Source organism: Erpetoichthys calabaricus, chromosome 11 (genome assembly GCF_900747795.2).
Source record: "Erpetoichthys calabaricus chromosome 11, fErpCal1.3, whole genome shotgun sequence".
Taxonomy (NCBI): Eukaryota; Metazoa; Chordata; class Cladistia; order Polypteriformes; family Polypteridae; genus Erpetoichthys; species Erpetoichthys calabaricus.
The window spans coordinates 119,576,749-119,603,513 of NC_041404.2; the positions used below are offsets into that span (position 1 = coordinate 119,576,749).

The 26,765-nt window shown below is 39.2% G+C and overlaps 1 protein-coding gene across 2 annotated transcripts in view; it reads left to right on the forward strand.

The window, feature by feature from the left end:
- The first annotated feature begins 335 nt into the window (after positions 1 to 335).
- The window catches only part of LOC127529674 (endogenous retrovirus group FC1 Env polyprotein-like), a 136,200-nt gene continuing 109,770 nt past the window's right edge, over positions 336 to 26,765 (forward strand). For both annotated transcript variants that reach the window (XM_051934148.1, XM_051934149.1), the window contains exons 1-2: positions 336 to 745; positions 25,547 to 25,729. The gene's annotated coding sequence lies outside the window, so the exon portion shown is untranslated. The remainder of the gene's footprint in view (positions 746 to 25,546; positions 25,730 to 26,765) is intronic.

Consider the following 26,765-nt stretch of genomic DNA (forward strand, 5'->3'; position numbering starts at 1 on the left):
CTGCCTACAGCAAGCATATCAACAATAGCTGAGTGATAGTGACTAGTGAGGGGTGCTAAGAGACCTATGAGAACTCTTAAGGAATTACAAGGTACACTAGTGAAAATTGGAAAGACTGTGTTTACAACAACTGCTGCCCTGTGTTTCACCAGTTTTATAAGATAGTGGAAAATAAAAACCAACTGTTAAAAAAAAAAGTGAATGATATCTCAGCCATTGTTTGCTTGAAGTCACATGGGAAGAAGGTTCAATGATCTGATGAGATTTTTGACCTTTAGACTAAACACCATATTTGGCATAATCCAAACACTGCACATTACCAAAAACACACCATCTCCACCGTGAAGCATGCATTTGACCCTGGAATGCTTGAGTGGGAAAGGGGTAAAATGAATACAGCAACACACAGAAATCCTGGAGGAAAACTTGTTGGCGTCTGCAAGGCACCTGTACCTTGGTAGATTTGTTTTCCAGCAAGACAACCATACCAAGCATAAAGCCAATTCTAAACAGAAATGGCATAGAAACAACAATGTTAATGTCCTGGAGTGCCAGAGTCGGAGCCCAGATCTCAATATTACTGAGAATGTGTGGCTGGACTTGAAGAAGGCTGTTCACTCATATTCAACATGCAAAATGACAGAATCTGAACAGTTTTGCAAAGAACAATGGGGAGAAACTGCAGTATCCAACTGTGCAAAGCTGACCTGTGCACGCAGACTCCAGGCTGTCATGGCCGCCAAAGGTACATATACTAAATACTGACTTGAAGGGGGTGAATCATGTGGAAGAAAATCAATAGGCTTAATAATCTGATTCGCGGAATCAAGGTTTTAATTCTAATTCTACAGAACTGAGACATTGGACAAAATTCTGGTGAAATGCGTGAAATGCCATGTGCCTAACCCCCTTTTTATATGCCCTTTTACCATCATGCGTTGCTGCGGTGGCACTACTTTACCAAAGTTCATTACAGGCTTGCAAATTCTGCTGAGCTCCCCTTTCTCATATTGTTTATCTGTACAGTTTGTGTCATTCTTTATCAATTGCCAGTCCAAAGGTCAGTGCCTGCTTTTATAGAATCAGCTATTAAGTACAATTTATAATGGATTAACAGTTTTAAGATTTATATGGAATTATGCTGAAACTGAGGTTAATGCTTCAATATTTCATATTACTGTTTTATAATAAATCATTTTGTGTTTTATATTTGTAATTTAGATCACATTGCAGAGGTCTGTTTTTACTTTGATATTAAAGGAATACTCAACCCAAAAATTTGATTTTTTTATATGTATTACATATTCCATGTAGTTTTTAGTGATGGCTGAGAAAAGTTTTTAACTTCATGTTTTCGTGGAGACCCAGTGGTAACCGACACTGGACATCAGCAAACTATTTCAAAAAAGTGCAAAAAAAATCTTGCACTACTCGTGTTGTATTGTCTACACATCAGAGCTTTGACCAGTGAATTTGAAGGAGAGACGGGTCTTCAATTCAAAAGCGTGAACCCATGTGAAGTGGTTTCCTGTCTGTGGATTACTTTCATTTACCAGAGTCATTTAATTAACAATATTTTAACAAAAAACATATGTGTTTTGCACATTGTGAGTGTAAGACTGGATGCAACATGAGTAAGGTGAGATTTATTTATGTACGTTTTTAATATTGTTTGATGTTTTGCAGTGGTGGTCACCACTGGGTCCTGTTTTATCAGTGTAGAAAACACAAAGGACAAGAGATAAAGATTTGTGGGGGATAAGCACCGTATATTTTAGATTTGCTGTAAAGAAAGAGATTGTTAGTGAGGAGTAGCCTCATAAGACGGAGTCCAATATAAGACTGCCATAGGGAAGAGCTGATGGCTTCTTATAGCTGAAGGGGAGGAAGAGGTGGATCCTCAGAGGAGGAGGGAGGAAATGATGTCATCCAAGGGTGTGGTCTGTAGCTGGAAGAAAGCAGGTTAGAAGTTTTTTGTTCCTGCAAGGAAGGAGAGAAGGTATTATTGCACATGATTAGCCCCAGACATCGGCATTTCAGCAATAACTAGACCCTGCTGCTGCCTCCCATGCGCATGTGTGTGACATCAGAAATGTTATTATCTCTGTCCTGAATGAAAAAATGAGATTAAAATTTTTTATTTTGCTATTATTGCAAATTACTTGGGGTAAGTGACATATAAAACAACATATTTTTGGGTAAAGTATTTCTTTAAGAAGTCTCTTCTGTTGGTCAGTGTCAAAAAAGCTACATTAAATCTATCGTGATTCAATGTTGTATTGCAGTAAAAATGAGAAAACTTCCAATAGGGTGAATACTTTTTATAGGCACTGTAATTAGAAAATTGATTTGTAAATGTCATCACTTAAGGAGCACACAGGTTGTAAATCTACTTTGAGCACAAGGTGAAAGTCAAGGTGAACTTTATTATTTATTAAAAATATAAGAAGAAAATTAACAGAAAGATAAAAACATACGAACTTAAATATGTATTGCTGTTCTCCTTGAGGTAAGGTACTGTTTATCATTAATGAGTCTATTTGCTGGTAGGGTAAATGATCTCCTCTATCACATTGTTTTTTGTTCTGTATTACACGTAACCATTGCTAGTCAGACTGTTAAAACAGAATTTATAATGTGCCAAATGTGGAGCTTTTTAGGACAATGTCTACATGTAGCTGTTTTTAGCAGATATTTGATCAACCACAAATGTATCTCTGTGGTGATTTGTGTTTTATAAAACAAACTAATTTTGGTATAAATAATATTTTTATTGCACTGGCTCAAAGCTATGAAATTAATTTGTTATATTTGTAACATCATAGTGGCTCATTGTTCATGTTGTTTTTTGTTCATTCACCATCAGTTTGGGAGCATTTTGATGGCTGCATCCATATTGCTTATGCTTGTTAGGACTGTTGCCGGTTATATGATTTCAGCATCACTGCGTGTTACATCTTTGCACAATTGGTATTTAGAAAGGTGGTGTGCTAACAATTTTAGCCAAGTTTATAAATAAATCTCTTTGAAAAACAAACTCTCTTCTCCCAATTTTGTTGTGGAAATGCTATTTGATTAATTAGATTGGGTTTTTTGATCTCCTGTCTGGCTTTTTTGATTTCTCGTTGGAACAATTAGGGCTGTAGTGTTCAGTTATAGGAGTGAGGAGCTTGGGAACTTTAGAGACCTGGGGCCTCATACATAATGCCATGCATAGAATTCACACTAAAACATGGTGTATGGGCTAAAGCGGAAATGTGTGTACGCACAAAAATCCAGATGCATAAATCTTTGCACATGCCAACTTCAACGTTCTTATTCTCCATAAATTCCGGTCAGCGTGAAAAGTAACACATGTGCATGCGCCTGCCGTCCCACCCCATCACCTCTTACACCTCTTTGAATATGCAAATCAATACAAATAGCCCTTAAGTTCATCGTTCTGTCAAAAGACAATGGCAAAAGCATTGGAGAAAACAGAAGAATTTCAGCAAATACCAAGTGGAAGCAAGGAAAAACATACTATTTGTTGGTTTAAAAAATGGTATAAACAACAAAAGGAAGCTGATCGAGTGACATAAAGTGTCAGAGAAACTCGAAAGCTCAAGTTCACAAAGTTGCACAATGCCCAAAATAAAAAAGAAGTGGTCAGATATCAAAGTCGTTGTAAAAAGGTGAGTCGTAGCCCACCATCAGAGTGTCATATGGAAGCTTATTAGGGTACAGAGAAAAGAAAAAAAATAGGGACACAGTGGGAAAAAAAGCTTGAAATGTCAACTTTAATCTCGAAATGTCCACTTCATTCACATAGTTTATTTTGTCATTAAAATAGAACGTCATAAACTTCATCTTAAAATTGTTTAATTTAATAGCTTCTTAAATCCCATTGTAACTAAAGTAACACGTTAAATGCTTTGTTTTGTATTTGATCTTCTATATGCTCTATGTGTGTGAATCACTACGTGCTTCTTATACGGGCTTTCTCTTCCTTCGACAGGGCACAGAATACATTACATTCATGATATCACAGTTCACTGAACAATTTATACTAAGATGTATACTTGATATCATCTTCATGATGACAGGAATTAAAGCATGTATTAAACATGGGGGCACAGTGGTGCAGTATTAGCGATGAGCTGGCACCCTATCCAGAGATTGTTCCTGCCTCCCGCAAAATTCTTGCTGCGCCATGCGCGACCTTCGATGACATCAGTACTGTCATTTTCAAACATACTAACCGAAAATTCCAGTCCTTACTTTTCTTTTTCCAAGTAACTAATGCCACACAGTCAGTTCTGTAATAGATATAAAGCCATCTGTAAGCTGAGAACGCCAATTCTTCATAACTTTTAAGGAACATTGAAATATCTTCGTAGTACATGTTTAATTATTCTATCCATCAATCCATCCAGGGTCACACCAGCCCCAGTAAGCATACAGCAGAAAGCAGGAAAAATCCCTGAACTGGGCACCAGCTTATCGCTACCGCTGTCCACCGTAACCTCACATGTTTAATTATTAACAATATAGATTATTTAAATGATGTTTAAATTTTAGCTATATAATGTAATAAACATACTTTGTTGCATTTCATCTTAAAAATGTTATCAAGAGCTCCAAGAAGATAGCTCTTGGTAATCTAAATCGACTTAGAAGCCAGTCGTCATCATATGTAAATACACACTTTATAAAGTGGCTCAGGTTGTGCAATATAATTGTATTGCAAGTTTACAGTGAAGTAATTGTACTTATAAGCACAAACAGTTCTACCAGGAGCACTTTATGGACTGACTGATTGCGTTTATAGTTCTTGGGATGAAACTGTTTCTGAACCGCGAGGTCAGTACAGCAAAGGCTCTGAAGTATTTGCTGTATGGTGGATGTTCAAATAGACTGTACGCATGGCTGAGGCAGCGTGTGCTTGATGCTGTATACTGATGATTCTCTTTCCAATCAGCTGCTGTAGAGCTGTGATTCCACACTCAGAAACAGTGGGATAATTACTCAGAGTGATGCAGTGAGAGTAACAACGCTAAAGCAGCTATGGTATTTAGAATAATTTGGCCATTCCGTGGACCATTATATTGTTACAGGTTAATTACAATCGGATGCCCTAAACCTGCGGTGGGTTGGCACCCTGCCCGGGATTGGTTCCTTCCTTGTGCCGTGTGTTGGCTGGGATTAGCTCCAGCACACCCCCGTGACCCTGTGTTCGGATTCTGCGGGTTGGATAATGGATGGATGGATGGATAGCCCTAAACTAATAAACAATATGCGGTTAATTTCAGTGTATTTGATAAAGCAATGTCAGGGATGTGGATCTAAAAAAGAAAGAAAAACTACACTAGAACAGTAGCACTGCTTTGACGCTGGGTGCCGCCAGTTTGCAAAACCAAGTGCAGAACTTGCAAACGCCATGAATTCAGCTGGCATGAAAATGTATGTGGTTTTACGCCAAGTTTAGTTTTTATACTTCGCGATGTGAGTGTCGAAACAGGTGTATGCAACATTTTTGTGTGTATGCAAAGTTTATACATGAGGCCCCTGACCTTTTAGAAAGCTGTTCCTGGCCCATGGCACTTGGGACATGGAGAGTCACCAAACGACTTCAGAGCAGTGCTTCCCAAACTCGATCCTGGGGACCCACTGTGGTTGCTGGTTTTTGTTCCAACCATCTTCCGTTTTTTCATTGGACTCTTAGCCTAATTAAGTGAGTCATTTTTTCCCAGTTTCTGTTTTTTGGAGCCAATGTAGAAATTACAAACTTAATTTGGTAGATTTTTATTAAAATGTAATAAGCAGTTATATGGAGAAGTTGTAGTTATGTGGGGAATATGTAATTTTTTTTTTAAGTTGGGTTCAGTAGTTCAACCTAATTTTTATTCTGCTTTTCCATGTGTTCTGGTTATTTAATTGATTATTCACTAATTAGTGAGTCTGACATTAAAGTTGCAGCCTTCATCATCCCGGGTGTCTGCTATGTTGGTTTTTAATTGTCACTATTAGGGTTCAATGAAGGGAGCAAACTACACAGAAAAAGGGGAAAATAATAGGAAAACAACAAAAGAGAGTTTATAGCATTTATAGCTTTGGAAAAAAATAGAAATATTTCTAAATGTCTTATAAATGTAAAAACCATAGTGTTTTCCATCCATCCATTATCCAACCCGCTATATCCCAACTACAGGGTCATGGGGTCTGCTGGAGCCAATCCCAGCCAACATAGGGCGAAAGGCAGGAAACATACCCCGGGCAGGGCGCCAGCCCACTGCAGCCATAGTGTTGTGTTTTTCTGAATGCAGAATAATGAGAAGAGTAAAAAGACCAGCTAATTAAATGAGATCAATTGTTATCGATTATTATCACCTTTTGTGAATCTGGTTGCAAGAAAAACCTGCAGCCACAGTGGTTCCCCAGGATTGAGTTTGGGAACCACTGCTCCAGAGGATTAGATGGGAAAGTTGTTAGTGACCATGTCAGGTAGTCAAGGTAAGGACCTGTGTGAAGAAGTCCAGAAGAGCAGAAGGGATTGTTTTCTGTTTGGTCCTTGGGCTCCCTAACTAATCTCCATGTCAGTGACTAGTGTGATCATATTGTTGCATGTTTTTAAATGTTTAATTAAGATATCAACACAGGGGTTTCAGCACAGAAATATACATACCAGCTGTACTTTAGTATCATATTCAATGTACTTTCCATTGCAGACTGCTGTAAGATTGATAGGATCTTTTCTCTTTTGTCTCTTAGGAAATTCAGACCAATTAAAACACGCCATTCATGTCTTGTTTTCTAAGAGATGTGGATAAGCCATTGAGAATTCAAACATTTTACAGCTCTCAGACTGGTTAATAATTTAACAATGCATTCAAAAAGATGATTTAGAAGGCTTGTGCAATAAGTGTACAGGATTTGAATGACATTTTGTCAGTCGTTGTTATTTGCATTTATAAAACTCCCCCAGCGACAACCAAGTTTCTTCCTTTTGGGCTGCTGTGTGTTTGGCAACTGAGAAGTATTCTAGATAGTGTTAGACTATTCTAGGCAAAAGATTTTTGAAAGCATTCAATTCTAACATTTTGTTAAGCGCTTTTAAGCCCACTTTATGGTTGTGGTATCAACCAACCTTAGACGATGAAACAGTCTGTGACAAAACAGAAAATTTAGTACCTTGTTTATTCCAGTTCAGTGTCACAGGGGGCTACAACATATCATAGCAGCACTTGGTACAAGTTAAGAAATAGCCTTGGATAGGTTTCCAGTCCAATGTAGGGTCATAAATGGCCAGTTTGATGTTGACATTTAGTCTTACACCCACATCTTTGGAGTTGTTACAGGAGAACCCACATAAAAAAAGACAGATAATGTAGAAACTCTGCATGGACAACAGCCAGGTGTGGGATTCACATTCTGAACACTGGATCTGTCAGGAGGTATCCACTGCGGCACCCCAGTCCATAACACTTGCACTGAATGGCCTAAAGTTTGTGGATACATGACCATCACATCTCTATGAACTTCTTCGACATTATATTCCAAAACCATGGGCATTTATTTGTAGATGGTCTCCCCTTTGGGCCCATAACATCCTCCACTCTTCTAGAAAGGTATCAAGAAGATTTTGGAGTATACCTGTTGGAATGTGTGCTCATTCTGCCAAAAGAGCATTTTTGAGGTCAGGTACTAATGTTGGGTGAGAAGACCTGACTTGCGGTCTGCGTTCTCATTTATCCCTTAAGTGCTTAGGGCTCTGTGCATGCCACTTAAGTTCCTTCACACCAAACTTGTAAAACCAATGCCTTTATGGACTTGACTTTGTGCACAAGGACAGAGTCATACTGGAACAAAAAAGGGTATTCAGCAAACTATTGCCACAATGTTGGAAACACATAATTGTCAAAAATGTCATTGTATGCTGTAGTATTAGCAGTACTATTCACTGGAAATATGGGATCCAGCCCAAAACTTAAAAAACGGCCTCAGCCATCATGCATCCTCCACTAAACTTTATAGTAGGCACTATGAAGTCCAGAAGTCTCAGAGCATCTGCCAAACCCAGATTAGTCCATTAGACTGCCAGATAGTGAGGTGCGATTCATCATTCCATAGAACGCATTTCCACTGCTGTGGAGTCCAATGCTGGTGTGCTTTACACCACTCCAGCCAATGACATTGTGTATGTTGATCTTAGGCTTGTGTACAGCTGCTCAGCGTTAGAAATCCATTACATAAAGCTCTTGATGTACAGTTCTTGTGCTGATGTTGTTTCCAGAGGCAGTTTGGAACTTTGTTGTGAGTGATGATTTTTTCCGACTATGCACTTCAGCACTTGGTAGTCCCACTCTGTAGCTTTATGGCTGACCTGTCTTTGCCAGTGTAAAGACAGGAGAATGGGAGCTGTGCATTCATATTTTCTGGTCCATGTAATAATTCTTGCAGCACATTTTGAATTTACTAAAAGCTACATAAAGAATGATTTGAACAGCCTGTGAATAATGCATTGCAGTTGTCGATCCTACTGGAAATAAATGCATTAATTAATTTCTGAGTATCTTGCATATTTATAAAATGTCTTAATCTTCTAACATTTTTAAGATGGAAAAAACATGTTTCGATAGTTTAGTAATGTGTGTTTTAAATGACATGCTAGTGTCAAAATTAACCCCTAAATTGTGTGCTGATTCAATAAAACTAATGGAGATTCCAACTGAGTTAAAGAGTGACAGAATGTTGTTGCGATCAGCATCATTCCCTCCAATAATTAATATCTCTGTTTTTTATGCATTCAGAGACAAGCAGTTCTCATCTATCCACTCTTTTAATTCAGTGACACATTTGATTATGGACAGCATCAGAGAAAAGTCATTTAGTCTAAAAGGATTGTATCGTTGGGTGTCGGCTGCATATGAATGAAAGTTGTTGTTATGTTTTCTAATGATAGCTCCCAATAGAAGAATGGAAAGTTAAACCAGTGAAGGTTCCACTACCGAACCCTGTGGGACACCGTATTTAACTTCTAAGTATAATAATGGTGTCCTGTCTGCACATTTCTGTACGTACTGGAAAGGAATCGATAAATAAGAATGGTCAATGGTTTAAAATGCTGCACTTAAATCAATCAACCTAACTACAGTGGCATTTCTATTTTTGTACTATAACCAGTATGGAATCCAGACTGGAATTTTTCAAAATAGCTGTTTAGAGTACCACATCAGCTGAGATGGTTCAATGGTGTACATTTCCTTAAGGTCATATCACACGTGCTGTAGATCAGCGGGGCAAAATTAGCCTTAAAAGGAGGAAATTAGAAAACATGTTCTCTGTGAGCATTAAAGAGATAGTAAAATTGTTTCTTTTAATCCTTCAGTATTAGTCTACATACAAGATGGTTCATTAATGTTCCACAAAGTCTTCAGTTTTCTCCTAGGATTAATTCCAGTCCAGTGTTCAAGGAGGTTGATTGTTTCAGAATACTGGGTGGTAGGTAAATGAAAAGGATATAAATAAATCCTCCTTAACCTGCTCTGCCCCTAACAGTTTTTTTTTTTTTTTTACAGTAACTATTGCAATGTTATCCAGGTGCTTGTAGTCTTTGTTTTGAACTGCAGCAATTGTTTGGCAGTCATGTGATCAGTGCGGTGTGCATTTAAACATTCTTCTGACTCAATTATTGATTCTCTCATGTATTTGCTGTGAATGTGCATTCTATGAACTCCTATGGGTTTGACCTTTACCTCATTTTTCTTGACCTACATTTCCACTTAACGGTTTTTCCAGTGAATTTCTCCTGAATATTGATCTTTCTGCCTTTATTTGATCTTGAGCTTACCGATTATTTTAAACTTGCTAATTCAACACATTTAGCTTCAGACATTATTTTCTGTTGATCACGGATCCTCTTTCTGCGACTGTCACATTTATATCTCCAAATGCACTCATACTGTGTCACCAGATGCTTTCATCTTCTCAGGAAACTCTTAGATATAATATACTAAGAAAGAGTTCTCTGTTACAGCAGCATTAGCCATAATATGAAGTGAAGTTTAGGCTTGGTGAGGCTCACATGACAGCTAGACAGCCTAATAATCAAAATAAAAAAAATAAATTAAACACAAACAAAAACAATTTTTTACTAGACACATCTCTATTGATGTATCTATGGTTGTTGTCTAACAGCACTCACGCCTCATCATTAGTTATAATGAGACTGAAGCTTGACCACTGAATAATGAACTTGGGTCACATTTTTGATTTTTTTACCAGGCTATCACATCCATTAAAAAAAATCATAGAAGCAGAACTGCAGATGAATCCAGATAACATTTATCCTTTTTAATGTATGTTTTAACTTGAAGGCTCCACTGGCCTTCCTCAGGATTTGCAGGCTACAAAAAAGGTGATTAACACTAGAATTACCAAAGCCTATGAAAAAACTTGTAATCCTGGCCCACCTTAAATTCCTTTTCACTTCTCCGTCAGCATATTTTGTGTTATAAATGTGTCAATCAGCAAAAGCAGCAAGCACTCTGCTATCCCATCTGCACACCAAAGCAGAAAGGGCAGAAAGTTCTTTCAGCTCAAGTCTGTTTAACTGCGTGTGAGGCATTCAGGATCGAACCACGAATGTCTTGATTATGAGTCAACATTTCTTTCCGCTGTGCCACCAAAGTGGTCGTATTAAGGGCGTGTCAATGTCACACCCTAACGTGAGTTCTTTTTCTGCAGTTATATTCTTGAATAAAAGCACACTTGTCTTGTTATACTTGTGCCTTTTGTGAAACAGTTTATTTGATATTTGGACTTCAGGCTTCTCACACTATACACTTCATGTCTACATTTTGTCAATTATTACTAAAACATGAAAAACGTTTCTGTTTTAATGATGTGTTTACATAGTTTGTTGTAGATACGGACCACATATGGGGGTATTTTTCGTACGTGGATTACTCGTATAGCTGGATGTAATTGTTGATGATTTGGCGTGATCCTGGATCTGTCGGTTTTTCGAAACTCTTGCTGGATGTGTTGTCATAGCAACACATCCTAATCGTCAAACCTGCTCGGAGCAGGTTTGTTCTATGTAAACAAGGATTAACTCATACACGTAATCAGTGTCCGTGCATGGAATTCATTCAGTCATGGCTTCACCGTTCATGAATGAGTGACCAATTGATATCGGTGCGCAAATTATAAGAAGAGAATTTCATATAGAGAGGGTTGTGCGCGATCGGCAAGATCCTTTATTGCTCTCGGCGGAAATTCTTTTCGAAAGATACCGCTTTAGCCAGGGGGGAATATTGTACCTCAAAGATTTATTAGCACCTTATATTCAAAGTCAAACTCGGCGAAGTCGGGCACTCACAACCACACAGACAGTATGCATTGCTTTGAGGTTTTTTACAAGCGGCACTTTTTTATATACTGTAGGCGATGCAGAACATTTATCTAAAAGTGCAGTTTGCCAGGCAATTCGTAAAGTCTGTTTGGCTCTGAAATATTTCCTTAGGGTCCTGGACACCTGCGTGTGCAGACAATAAAAGAGGCGTTTCATGCCATTGCAGGTAGGTAATACACAGGCAAAAACACCCATGGTTCCATAAAGAATCTCACAATCAGCCTAACATTCTCATTACCAGGATTTCCAAATGTGATTGGGGCACATAGGACTGATCAGAGTGGAGTTTGATCAAACATTATTTGGAAAATGTACCTCTCCTCCTGATGAATAATCAGACACAGTATGTCTTCATCAAGTATTTGACCTTCGTCAATATCTCGTAGGTCAGACACAAGTTCTAGGGATATGACATTCCCTGCAACTGACCCAACAAAAAAAAGAGGGCTATATGGAACATACCTGTGGCACACATTGAGGACAAACATATGCAATGACCATCCTTTACCTGAAATGAAGTGACCACTGCATCCTGCCACTGGTTCTGGGTAAGAGCTTTCCCCTGGAATGCCCTCAGAAACAGGGCGATGGGCATTTTGCTGGTTAGCCAACTCTTCTGCAGGGGTTAGGTCTGGACCTCGTGGACCTCCATCTGTTTTTTGCTTCTCTGCCTTCTTATTAGCTTTAAAAATTTGTGTTTTTTATATTATATATGATTATTTATGTCAACAATTCTTTAAATAGTTATATACCAATATTTACCAGTTTGAAGTATATTCTTGTACTTCACTTTAACCTGTTCCCATGTTCTCCTTGTGCTCACGCTTGATCTGGAATTATGACATATTAAATAATAATTAATCTGACACATAGGAAATGAAACGCTGCATTCAGTAAGTACAATGCACACTACTTAGCGTTTAATTTGTCGGCCACTTTTTGCCAGCGGTCTTTTCTGGTTTGGGCTGCTATTGCAGTGTTACCCCTTGTGCATATTAAATCTCGAAATTCTTCATGTCCTTCAAATAAAAGGTCCTGCTCCGCTTGTGTGGGAAATAAAAATGCGCTCGTTCTTTCGTCATTTTGTTACAGCCTATCAAAGACTTGCTGATCATGTTTTCTAGACTCCATATATATGGGCTTTTCACTCAGCGCGGGTGCGCGCATTCATCTCGGTTGATTAGATCCAGCTAGACTAATCTACTACACCGCTGCATTTGAAAAACTGACTTATCCCGGATGAGTTTCACCGGCATTAACTCATCCAAGATGAGGCATCTGATCTCGGATGATTTAAGCAACATACAGAAAATACCTCCATGAAATGCATGTATTCCAAATAATGATATATTATTTACCCTCTACAACTCCAGGCAACTGACACACAGTTAACACGAGTTTTTTCGTAGGCTTTGGTAATTGTAGTGTTAAGCCTCGAAAAAAAAACTTAAATGTTCCAAAGAATATAACAAAAGGCCATCAAGTGGAAGGGAAGCAAAGAATCTTTATGAAGAAGGATTTATTAACAGAAATCAGAAGACATGGCCAAAATTGTCATGAATTTGGAAGTTTATTCAAACAAAGTCCCAAAAAGTGTTGCAAAAAGTCCCAGGTAGAGAACACAAAAGCTCCAAAGAGCATGTAAATGCCTACGTGGAGTTGCCTTAGCACAATGGGCAATCCAAAGAGAAGTCGAAAAAGAAGTAAAGAGGTCAAAAAATGCATGACAATCACCAACACATCAAAGCAATAATGACAGAGAACTCACCCAACACCCAGCACATACAATGTACCACAAGGGACTGTATGTTCCCTCAGTCTTTACAGTGTTGAGGGAAGTCCCTTGAAGGAGATGGACAGGTGGCCCCGCCTCTTGGGGAGCCGCCCACAAAATGAAATTAAATAATATACAAAACTAATAAAAAACTCACACTAGTTCTAAGATTTAAAGCAACATACCAGTACAAGAAAAAAGGCATCACCAAAAAGGGAAACCAAGCCATATAAGGGTGCTGGGCCCCCAGAAGGGCAATAGACTGAGACACGAACAGAGGAAAAATATAACTATAACCTGGGAAGGACAACTTATGTTCTTTAAGGATGCTGGCGGACAAGCAATCCAAAAGGAGCAAGGAATTTGTTACCCTCAGCATAGAGTGGGTGGGAGGACACGGAGCATTGGCAAGAGAGTATGTATGTACTCAGGCCAGGAGAAGTAGGACCATGAAAGTAAAGACTGGAAGAGGTTACTCATTTTCTTTTAGCCCATTAGATAGTAGCTCATTTTAAGAGAACCAGCTCAGAAGCTGTATAAAAGACATGGAGCTGCTATAAAAACCTGGACACAAATAGATGAACATACACAGGCCTGGTCCGCAATAGAAGTAAAATCCTGCAGTACTTCTTTATATTCCCTGCTTTGTGCCCCAATAAATGCAAGGTATCGGCAATACACTAATAACCCAATTGTGCTTCACTCACTCAGAATATGGAACCAATGTAGAAAGCATTTTAAGATGGAGAAGCTTTTATCTGTGGCACCTCTGCAAGAGAACCACCTTTTTCAACCCTCGCAAACATATGCAGTTTTTAATATCTGGAAAAGATTTGGGATTAAATTGCTCAGAGATCTTTATATAGACAACATCTTTGCATCCTATGAACAATTACATTCCAAATTTAACTTTCCAGCTACACACTTCTTTCACTATCTTCAAATTAGGAACAGAACCTGCCCGATTTTCCTCATCTTGCACCCTCGTCCATACTGGAAAAAATACTGCTCAATTTCAGGGACTTAGACACCATCTCTGCAATATATAAAATTATTTTACAGTCCCTCCCTTTCAAAGATGCATGAGGACAATGGGAAAAAGATCTCTTAATCAATATATCAGAAAAGGAGTGGAAAACAGCAATGCAGAGACTTCACTCGCGTTCCATATGTGCAAAGCATACAATTATACAACTCAAAATTATATATCGAGCACATCTGTCTCGCCTAAAACTGTCCAAAATGTTTCCAGGGCAAGATCCAACCTGCAAACGCTGCAGTCAAGTCCCAGCCTGACTGGGTCACATGTTCTGGGCCTACACCAAATTAACATTATTTTGGACCAAAATTTTTAAGTGCCTCTCAGACAGCCTTGGTGTCACAATCCCTCCTTACCCATTAACAGCTGTGTTTGGTGTTCTTCTAGATGGTTTTAAAATGGAGAAGGACAAACAAACTGTGATTGCATTCACTACACTTTTGGCACGCAGACTTATCTTGCTGAGCTGGAAGAATCCTAACGCTCCTCTTTTAAGTGGGTAACCGATGTTTTATACTATTTGAAATTGGAAAAAATCAAATATACAGTTACAGGTTATGTACAGAATTTTTTTAAAACCTGGCACGATATAATCAATAAAATTTTAGAATAAGCTCTTAAAGCACAGAGGAAGCAATTATCTCCGCATCTCTTTTTCCTCTCCATTCATCTCTACTGGCCTATTAAACTCATCAATATAGGTTTGTCTACAAACCTACAAGTTTTACTCTGTTGGCCATGCTCTCTCTCTCTGGGGTGGGGGTCGACTTGTTTTCTTTTTTTTTTTTTTCAATCCCATTATTTGTAAAAAATTGATTGATTTGTATAAATTATTACAATAAAATTATAAATAAAATTTAAAAAAAAAAGACATGGAGCTGGTTTTGTGCTCTTCTCATCAGTTTCTTTTACATATGAGCACATAAGCTCTTGTAATCAAGCTCTGTTACATATGAATGTTAGAAACCTGACAAACAAAAGGAGACCAGTCAGTCAGTTAAACTGTTTTGTTTAGCTAAATAGCCAAGTTATCCCAATATTCTCACCCATATACTTTCTGCTTCAACTATATGTCTCGGTAGCTTGCTCCAGATTCCCACAACTCTTTCAGTAAAGAAGTGCTTACTGGCTTCAGTCCTAAATGCTCTTCCTCTTAATTCCCTCTGCTGTCCTTGAAAGAATTTTGTTGGACCCATTTTATCAATGACTTTCAGAAATTTGACATCCTGGATTAGGTCCTCTAGCCATTTCTCAATGACCTGCCAAAAGATCAGTGAGAAGTGAGAACCTCACATGGGTGAAACCAAAATTCTAAGGAATGAAGTACACATGACAAGCACAAGAGAATTAATGCTCAGTTTGTAGGCACAAGTCTGAAAGGCACCCAAAAAAAAGCTACAGTGACTAAATTGTCAAAACATATAACAGATTGTTAAATGTATATAAATAAATTATGGTGTAGGAAAAGGGAGATGTTGGAAAGACAGCTATACAGGGAATGTGTAATGCCTAAAAACTAGAGAGAGAAGTGGAAAGGTCCTAGGATATCTTGACTAATGAGTGCTAAAGGTATTCAGGCAAAGTCAATGAGATGGCAGCAGTGGGTAAAAATGACAGATTAGTCATTATGGCAGACCAATTAGTTGGTATCAGGATGAATAGCAGTGTCGTCACACATTTTCAGAGAATATTGTAGGGCACCACCTGACTGATGCAAAACTCTGTGTGCATTTTGTGCAGCTCCTGGCCAATTCCCCTAAACGTTCCTTATAATGAGCTTCCTGTCACAGATGATTTGCACATTGAGGGAAGGAAATCCTTTTCTACATACATAACTTCGAGGCTTGATGATGGAAGATTTAATCCTAATACGTGTCCTTCCAACAAGACTAATCATACTGTATTTGGAAACCCTAAAAATCCTTCTTTGACTGTCTCCGGGGCCATGTTATATATTATTGTAAAAAACTGGTTAGAGGCATAAAAAACAGACACAAGCAGATAGCTCACTTAGCAGTTCATTATTGCAACTGCATGTCCCTCTGTATTCCTCACATAGCCAATCACAATGCAAAAATCTCTAATGTTAAGGTGCAACCTTAAAACACAACTTCTACATTATGTTAATACATTTGTAATAACTACATAAATTATTGAAATGAACAGTTTATCTGTAAAATATAATTCTACACTATGGCGCAATGGCAGTCTGGGCACTGCACACATTGGTAACTGAGCAGAAGTTCTCATTCATAGTGCATCTCCCATAATATTGTTAAAAAATGCTAGCAAGGCATATTAACCAAGACCTGCAATTCAGGTGTCAGCATTTCAGTGTAAGTGCTTTGTTTTTTCAAACAATACTTTTTAAGTATTTCCTACTTACTTACACATTTTTAATACTCCGTCATGTTTCACACACTTATGCGGTGTGTCTTTGTTTCTGTTAATGAATATTTCGATGTCTTAAGAAATCAGTTGGTAGTGACACAATGATTTTTCTCCTGTTGATATAAGAACGATATACATTACACCATTTGAAATTCCTCACCCCTGATTCCCACACATTATTGCATGCATATCTCATTTAGAGAAGTGATCATATCTCAAGCTCTTGTCATCAGTGTGAGGCTCTCAAAAAACCTGCTATTCTCTCCATTTTGTGTTTTGTATTTTGTATGGTTGCTGCAATTTTGTGATTATCTTTGCATGGCTACAGAAGTGTTATTTTATAGTTGCTATACCTGCAAACAGGCAGATGACATGGAGGTCATATAACACATTATGTCTTCTCATTTCACCTATTTAAGATCACGATACTCAGAAGCGCAACGATTATTGGGTTCTCATTAAAAACAATTGGACCTCTTAGTTCTAGTTTGAGGAAGCATCACAAGTTAGTGACAGGACTTTTGAAATTTTCATGCTTAGTAATTTGACTATAGTAATCAGTTTTATGGCTTTCCTGTTTATTTAGAATATTCAGTAATTCATCCTACTTCTAAATATTTTTCTCTATATTCTGGTATTTCCTGGTGGAGCCGTAGAGAGGCAAAACAACGCCTGGTGCCAAAAGGGTAAATAAGTGCCCTTCTTCAATCAAAATGGATAAAATAAATTTATTGTATTCACAAAGAAAACAAAAAAATTATAATTTTTGCATTTTATTTATTTACATAAACAAATTACAATAATTTTGATAAAATTAACACAACATATAAAAAATAAAGATTCAGGACAGATCAAAATTCGGCTGTGTGTAATGGTTGAACCCTTTGCGCCCTATCAGGCTTAATCAAAATCTAATTAGCTTACATCAAACTTCCCCACACATAGTTATATGTGTTGTGGTGTGGTGGGGGAAGGGGCGCAAAGCAAAATTGTTTATTAGTGTAAAAAATTACAATATTTCCAAAAAAATAAAATATATAAAAATGCAAATATACTACTCAGTTGTGCATTTACATATTAGTGGAGTGGCGGTTTTCAAGCAGTGAGTCATTCTCATTGTTATTTTACTTAGAACTGCACTTTTATTTCCAATAATTTGGCTGTGATTGTAAAAGACAATATAAACACATTTCAATATGCAAGTTGGTTACAAAATCATAAAAAGTAAAGGGAAATATCTTTAAATGTTTTACTAATTTTCAGTGATATTAATGGGTAGAAAAGATCCTCAGAGGCACTTCTGGAGGTGATGGGGGGATTTTTCATGGTAGCATCCAATTTTGCCACCATTATCTTTTCCATAACAGCGTCTTGTGTGTCAAGCTTTAACCCAAGGCCAATGTTTCCTGATAAGTTTGTAGAGGCATTGAGCATCTGTTGAACTCAAGTTGTTTCCCCAGGAGAGTACAGAATAAAAACAACACACTGGCTACTATTGATTGGTAAAATATCTAAAGCATCTTGCTGCCAACATGAAAAGACCTGAGTCTACTCAAGTAGTACAGTCTACTCTGTCCCTTCTTGTAAAGTGGCACTGTGTTGTCATACCAATCCAGTTTGCTTTTTATGTGAAACCCCAGTTCTTGTAGTTCTACACCCCTTCAGTGTTCCCCCTCTGAAAGGTGACTGGTCTCTGTGGCTCTGTGGCATGCTGGAAGTCCACCACCAAACTCTTTTGTCCTGCAGGTGGTTCTCCCTGCACCAATAGACGAAGTACTCCACGAGCCTCTGACTCGTTATTAATGTAGCCTATAATGGAGGAGTTAATCTGAGAATTTCTGTAGATGGCAAGTGCTGGTATTGTACAATGGACAAACAAAAACGGGGACAGGACAATTACCTGAGCTGCTCCAGTATTACACACCAGCCTTTCTGACACAGTCCTTCAGCCTCACAAACTGCTGTCTGTTGGTCAGGTAGTTCATTCCCAGGAGATAGTGGGGGACATCAACATGAAAAGCCTTGAGCTTTTTGCCCAGTTAATGAGGTAAAATGATGTTAAAGACATTGGAAAAATCAAAGAATATTATCCTGACTGTGGTGCCGACTTTGTCTACGTGGAAGTAGGCTCCGTGGAGCATGTAGGTCAAAGCATTCTCCACACCTATATGTGCCCAATAGGTAAACGGCAAAGGATCAAGATATTCTAAAACAAGGGGTCAGAGATGTTTCAGGACCAGCCTCTTAAAGTTCTTCATGATGTAAGAAGTAAGAGCAACTGGTCTGGAGTCCTTGGGATCACAGCTGGAGAACCTTCTGGTGTAAACTTAGGAAATGTGGGAACAGGAGCTGAAGGACCCCACAGAGCTGGCTGGCACATGTTTTCATCACTCTTGGACTGATTTCTTCCGGCCCTGCAGCCTTGTTTGTGCTGAGTTTCTCTAGCTCTCTCTTCTCTTGATCAGCAAAGACACACAATCTAGGAAGTGTGTTGGTGCTGGAGACCACAGGTGTAATGTCATTTTAGGGGAAGGTTGTCCAGGGTGGATATGGCAGTTGGGATTACAGAAACTTCTCAGCTTGCACATAGAGGCCAGCATTGTTAGCGGAGGGCTGGAGTAAAAAGAATGAGTCAAACCCATTGAAGAACTGGTTTGGTTCATTAACTGTGTTCTTGTTACATTCCTACGCAGGTTTTACACCCTGCTTGTAGTCAGTGGCAGTCCTCATTACATTACATACTTCCTTCATGTTGTTCTGCTGTAACCTGTGCCAAAATTAGTATTTATAGGGATCTTTACCCTCACAGAGCTGCTTCCTCAGTACTGACTGCACCTGCTTGATTTCCTCCTTATCTACAGACCTGAAACCTGAAGTTTCTCTTCTTATTATTATTCAGTAGGAATTTCAGGTCATTTGTGATCCATGGTTTGCTCTTCTTTTTCTTCTTCTTCATCTTTTCCCACATCCATGTGGGGTCAGTGTGGTTGATCAGCCTTCTCCAAATAGCTCGGTCCTGCACCTCTTCACCAGTCAATCCCTTTTCCTTCAGAACCTCCACTTTTGCCTCCCTCGCTTTTCCTTCCCCTATACTTCCATTCCCATCACTCTTTTGCCTACATATTCATGTCTCTCCTCATCACATGTCTATACCACTTCAAACTGCTTCCCTGTACTTTCTTAGATATTTCTCTCACTTTTGTTGTACCTTTAATTGTCTGATTTCTTATTCTGTCCTTTTTTGTAGCTCCACACATCCATCTCAACATCCTCGTTTCTGCCACATCTAACTTCTTCTACTGTGCTCCCTTTAATGCCCGTTTCTTAGCTCCACACATCACTGCTGGTGTTAGCGCCATCTTAAAAAGGGTAGCTTTAACCTTCACATTAATTCTTCAATCACACAATACTCCTGATACCTCCTTCCAGTTGTTCCATCCACACTGCATTCTGTGGGTTATCTTGGCATCTGGTTTTCCACCTTGGGCTACCACTGGTCCATCCATCCATCCATTTTCCAACCCGCTGAATCCGAACACAGGGTCACGGGGGTCCGCTGGAGCCAATCCCAGCCAACACAGGGCACAAGGCAGGGAACCAATCCTGGGCAGGGTGCCAACCCACCGCAGGACACACACAAACACACCCACACACCAAGCACACACTAGGGCCAATTTAGAATCGCCAACCCACCTAACCTGCATGTCTTTGGACTGTGGGAGGAAACCGGAGCGCCCGGAGGAAACCCACGCAGACACGGGGAGAACATGCAAACTCCACGCAGGGAGGACCCGGGAAGCGAACCCGGGTCCCCAGGTCTCCCAACTGCGAGGCAGCAGCGCTTACCACTGGTCCTAAATGTTTAAATTTATTTACTCTTTTCAAAATCTATCTCTGCAAGCCAACTTCTGAATCTTGACCATCATTAAACTTTATATATTCTCTCTTCTTATTATTTATCTTTAACCTTCTAACTTCCAAAACCCTTCTCTATTCTTCCAACTTCCTCTCCACTTCTGTGCTACACTACACAATGTCATCAGCAAAAAGCATGTACAGGGGATTGGTCTTTTATCCCATGACTCAACATATCCATAGCCAGATGAAAGTGGTAAAAACCTAAAGAAGATCTGTTATCCCAACACTGCTTTTAACCCAAGTCCTCACTCCCTCATACATATCCTGGACCAAGGGTCGCCAACTCCAGTCCTGGAGGACCACCGTGGCTGCAGGTTTTCATTCTAACCTTTTTCTTAATTAGTGACCTGTTTTAGCTGCTACTTAACTTCTTTTGTACTAATTTTAATTGACTTGTTCATGAAGACTCAGGCCCCTTTACTGTTTCTTTTTCCTTAATTAGCAGCCAAACAATAATGAGATACAAAATGCACCAAAACAACTGGTGTCCATCACACAATATCTGAAAATAAGGAAAGATGAAGGTCTTAGGAATGTCGATCTGCTCAGGTCCACAAAACATTTTATCAGTGCTAGAAAAGAGAAAATCAACAGTTTTATAAATGCCTGCTAATGCACCATGAGAGCAGCAATAAGCCACAGAATTAAAGAACAGGTTTAATTAACGACAAGAATTGGCACCTCATTAAGCAGCTGGTTGGAGTGAAATTGGTTGGAGTTTGAGGCCCTGACTTAGTTGGTCTTCTGTTGGCTCCCTCACTTCACATTTCACTTCTCTTTGGGTGTCATTTAAGGAAAGGAATGAAGCGATTCAGAGGAACGATGGAGAAATTCAGGGAAACAAATCTTAAAAGAGAAGTCAATTAAAATGAATTCATAAGAAGTTAATTAGCAGCACAAGCAGGGCACTCATTAAAAAAAAAGGGTTAGAATGAAAACCTGCAGCCACAGTGGTCCTCCAGGACTGGAGTTGGCAACTCCAGTGCCAGGACAATCCTCACATACTTCTCTGGTACTCCTTTGTCTCTCATGCACCTCCAGATCTCTTAATATGGCACGCCATATGTAAATTTTTCTGTTTTTGTCAATGCTTCTCTATGAGCTGTCTCAATACAATGACTGCATCAGTTGTTCCTCTCCCTGGTATTAAATCAAACTGCTCCTCCCCTATGGTGGTCTCTTTTCCTAAGCCTTTTTGTGGTCCATGGTTTATCTATACTAATAAAAGGCAAAGCCCTCACTGACTCACTCATCACTAATTCTCCAACTTCTCATGTAGGTAGAAGGCTGAAATTTGGCAGGCTTATTTCTTACAGCTTATTTACAAAAGTTAAGCAGGTTTCATTTTGAAATTCTACGCATAACGGTCATAATGGTCGACAACGTCCGCCATGTTAAACTTTCTTATTTATGGCCCCATCTTCACGAAATTTGGTAGGTGGCTTCCCTGCACTAACCAAAACTGATGTACGTACTTATTTCGGTGGTATGATGCCACTGTCGGCCGCCATATTGAACTTTCCAACGGTTTTTGTTACTTATGGGCCCATCTTCAAGAAATTTGGTAAGCGGGTTCCCAACGCTAACTGAATCCTACTTATGTACATATATACGTCCATAGCCTGTAGCTCGGTTGCCGTGTGAGGCGGCGTTGGGTCCCCCATCCCCACGCCTCTCACGTAGTTGGCTGCCTGCCTATATAAGGCCGTCCGTCGCTCTAGTCTCTTCATTCCCTTCCTTGCTTCGCCACGGTATTCACGTCTCCCTGCTGTTTTATTGTTAGTTTATTACGATTATAGTTAGTGTGTAGGTATTTCAGACTTAGTTTACATTGTTCAGGTACCCATTTCCTTTATCGTTCCAACCGTACCCCCATTAACATGTCTATCGAGGTGATCACCATCGATCAAAGAACTGTCACTTACCGAGTGGTTTCCATGCTCGGAGATGACGCCTGCCTTTTTCATTCTCTGTGTTACATACTGCATGGCCATATCAGGCTCACTCTTGATATCTGGAGGAACATTGTGTCTTATGTATTGAATGACTGCGACAGGTTCAAGGTGTGGACTGATGACGGTACAGGAAATAATTATACTACACAGGAGCACTATAAGAGTTAAATGCTTAAGCCCTTCACCTATGGTTCTGCATGTGAGATGATGGCTGCCGCTGAATTGTTCGGTTGTAGCTTTCAAGTGGACCAAAATAGCCAAATATTTTACACCTTTGGACAACCACCAATGCCTCTCACAAAGCCTTCTTCAAAATGTTTACCCCAATCCACGAAATCTCCACGAAAACGACGTGTCATGGTTGAGGGAGAGAGCTATCCTGACACCAAGAAATGACATGACTACGACTGTAAACCACATTTTACTTCAAGAACTACCTTCACAACCAAAAACATATCAGTCTGTGGATTCAGTTGTAGAAGTGGAAGACACGGTGCACTATCCGGTAGAGTTTCTCCACACTCTGAATCCTCCAGGCACTCCTGAGCATAATCTAATTTTGAAGGTTGGGGCACCAGTAGTGTTACTGAGAAACTTACAGTCACCAAAACTTTGTAACGGCACGAGACTTCAGGTCACGTGTCTGCAAAAGAACCTAATTGAGGCAACTGTTTTTACTGGCAGTGGCTCAGGGGAGAGAGTTTTTATTCCTCGCATCCCCGTTATACCCTCTGATCTCCCACTTCAATTCAAACACCTACAATTTCCAGTAAGGCTCTGCTTCGCAATGACAATTAATAAGTCTCAGGGACAGACCCTACAAAAGGTTGACATTGATTTGAGGCAGGACTGCTTTTCACATGGCCAACTGTACGTTGCATGCTCAACAGTAAGCTCACCACACAGCTTGGTCATATTACAACCAGAGGGGAGAACTGACAACGTGGTATACAAAGAGATCCTTAAGAAATAATTTTTGATTCATTTTCCCTCAGTTTAAAAAGGTTTACTTTTTTTCTTAATAAAAATTTTAAGGCAGTTCTTCACCGCTGCGAAGCGCGGGTATGTTGTTAGTTGCTGATCAAAAAGCATGCTGTCTTTATGGAAACTGTGATGTCCACACAAAACGTGATGTAGTCTGGGATACAGTGGCTCAGTCCCTCAAAGTCCTCAATGTATGACTCGCAAAGCATTGTCCCAGTCAGTGTTCTCAAAGGCATCCTTCAGAGCCTCCTCAGCCTTCATTTTAAATTCCTCCATGGCAGCCACTAGACAATAGGTTTATATGTGGAGATGTGCTGCATCAAATTATGGTCAGCTCTGTCTAATGGTGGCAAAGCAACAGAGTTATATGCCTCTGTAAGTTTTTCCTTACAACTTCTGTTATTCACGTTGTCCAAACAAAGTAGCAAAATTAGCAAACAGAAACAAAGACAAACAAACACAGGAGCTGCTGTAGCAGGCAGCCATTCATGGCAGTGCCTACACATACTAATCTCTCACAACTTGGAAGAATTCTCGATATATCAAAGGGAGCTGCTATCTGCCCTTTTTTAACTAGAACAAGGCTGAGTGAGTTTGTCTGGTACTATCTATAGTACCTATAAATATTCCTTTCAAAATGTATAATTATATATCATCTACACATCTATATATCTCAAGGAAATTCTGGAAATGGTTGATCCTGAAAAAAATAATTCCTTGTAATTGGCATCATATTTACACAATTCACTCTGCACTTTTTTTAAAATGCACCACACCGAATATTTCTGACCTCTAATAATTTAAAGGGAAAAAAAGCAGCTTTCAAGTTTTTAATGTGCTTTATTCCAGCCCTCTTAATACAGTTCAAGGTTAGTGAGGTTTGCTTTATAAAAAAAAAATAAAACAAAAGATCCAAAGCTGATAATAAAGTTATATTTTTAAAGAATAATGCTAGAAAGATGAAATGCTATTCATTTCCTGCATTACACAGCTTCTCTAGTGTGTTAATGATATAAACAAACTGTATGTTATTCAGATACATTATCTATGGAGTGAAAGGTACTATGAAACAAACATTGATTGACAAATCTTTCCTGTGGTTTGGATTTCCTGCTGTTACTGCTCAAATAAGATCTTCTATTGTAATGAATCTACTTCTTAAGCTACAATTCTCTTGATAGATGTTAAATAAAAGGTTGAGTCATTTTGAATGAACATGTAGGGTCCAATCTAGACTAACCATTAAGTAAAATGAGCATGTGCTTAGGGCACCACAGAGTTTCTTCCCCTTGCTATCATGCTCTTAACACTTTCACAAACCCTATTCGCTTTAGTAGATTTTTTTCTCTCTGTCTTTATCTGCTCTATTTGACTTTAATTTACATTGTTAAAAAAAATATGGTGTCTCTGGCATAGCGAGTGACTAAAGTTAAATCGTTTGGATTGAAGGTGTTGTCAGAGCATCATGAGGTAAGAGTTTCACTTCTGTCAAGTGTAAAAAACCGCCTGGTCAGTTTGGTGAGCATTCAGCTCATCTGCTGATTTGTGTAACTGACAATTAAGCTCTTTGTTTTACTATTTCTTTGACTTATTTCACACAAAAACTAGATAGTTTAAATCTTTGATTTCACCTTTAGCACTTATTTAGTTTAAATGTCAGTTAAACAGTGGAAGGGCCGAGGGGTCACCATTGTTGGGCTGTGCTTAGGGGTATCTTGTGAACAATATTTGAGACAGGTCAGAGTAATTAATTTCAGTGATCAATTGAATTACTTTTGAGTTAAGTTATATAATTCTTTTTTACTATGATATTTATGAAGCAGGGGCTAATCAAATGGTAAGCAATAACACTCTAGTAAAGCAAAATATTGTTTTTAATTTTTATGGATTGTAGCAGGGCGAATGATGAGGCAGGCCAAAGCCAAATGCTTGGGATGCCAACTGGGCAAAACCCCTTTTGATTCAAACAACAAACAAGAAAACTGCAATGAAAAACATGCAATCATTGGCGCTTTTAGCTATGGATAATTCCCTTAAATCACTGCTCCCTTAGGGTCACACTTTCTCTTCTTCTCTCTTTCTTTTTGTAGTGTTTGCTATTGTGATCAGATCTGCAATGAGACACCACCTTCCAGCCATGTGTTTCTTTTATACCAAGTGGAGTGGAAGAGGCGGGGCTTCCCTGGATTCATTGCCCTCAAGAGGTGGTTTCTTGTGGCTGTGAGGGAAGAATGTGATGGGACTGTTAGTGACAGCGTCACCTCTTGTCCTAGGTGGGTATCACATACCTTAGTTGAGCCTGGATGGCTTGACAAACTGTATAGTTGCAATGAATTTACAGGCTGAAATTTTCTTGATTTGGGTGTATTGCCATTACTTTTATTTACTCTTCAGTGTACAGCAGTCATGACTTTAAGACCCAGTCAGAATCATTTTGCTGTTTTTGGTGAAAACTGTATCTCTAGTAGTAAAACACAAATTAGACTTGTGGCGGACGGCTGGGACCCATGTCCGGCCGGGATGTCCCTTTGACACTGGGACCAGGGAGCAGACATGGGATGCACACTACATCCCCCGGAACGCATGGTGGCAGCGCTCCTGGGTTACATCGGGGCCACAGGCGCGAGACTTCAGGGCTCAGACCTGTTGGGCTCCGTGGCCACCACCTGTAGGAATTGCACAGCTTAATGATCCCGTGTTTGAGGGCTATAAAAGGAGCCTGTGGCCACTACTCAGGACACCAGAGTCAGGAGGAAGAGGACAACACTGCCTTGGAGGAGTGGAGGAAGAGCAGTGATATTTATGATGTTTTTGTGTTTTCAGTTGGTGTGTTTAAGGACTGTGCTGTAGCTGAGGGACACGGGGAAGATGTGATCCCCCAGTGGAAGAAAAATAAAATTTTTTGTTGATTTTCACCTGTGCCTCCGGTGTCAGTCTGTGTCGGGTCGGCGGCAACCAAGCACTTTTCCCACAGACTATAACATTTTCTTACTTCTTTTATTAAAATGAACCTGTTTTATTTCATTTGAATTGGTATCTATTCTAGTGTTTATTCCTGCCTTGAATGTAATGCCACCAGAATAAACTCTGGTCCCTTTTGACTATGAATTAGATTAAGTGGGATTGAGATGGTTATGGCTGTGCTATTTAAATTTTTTATTTATTTTGAACTGGCATCCCTTCCAGATTTGATTGGTGTCTTATACTTGATATTCTCAGGATTCCCACTTGCCTCTCTGACCCTAAATTGGATTAATCAGGTTTGATCATGGATGGATGGGCTTTCATTTTCCCTTTTTTTCTCTCTAA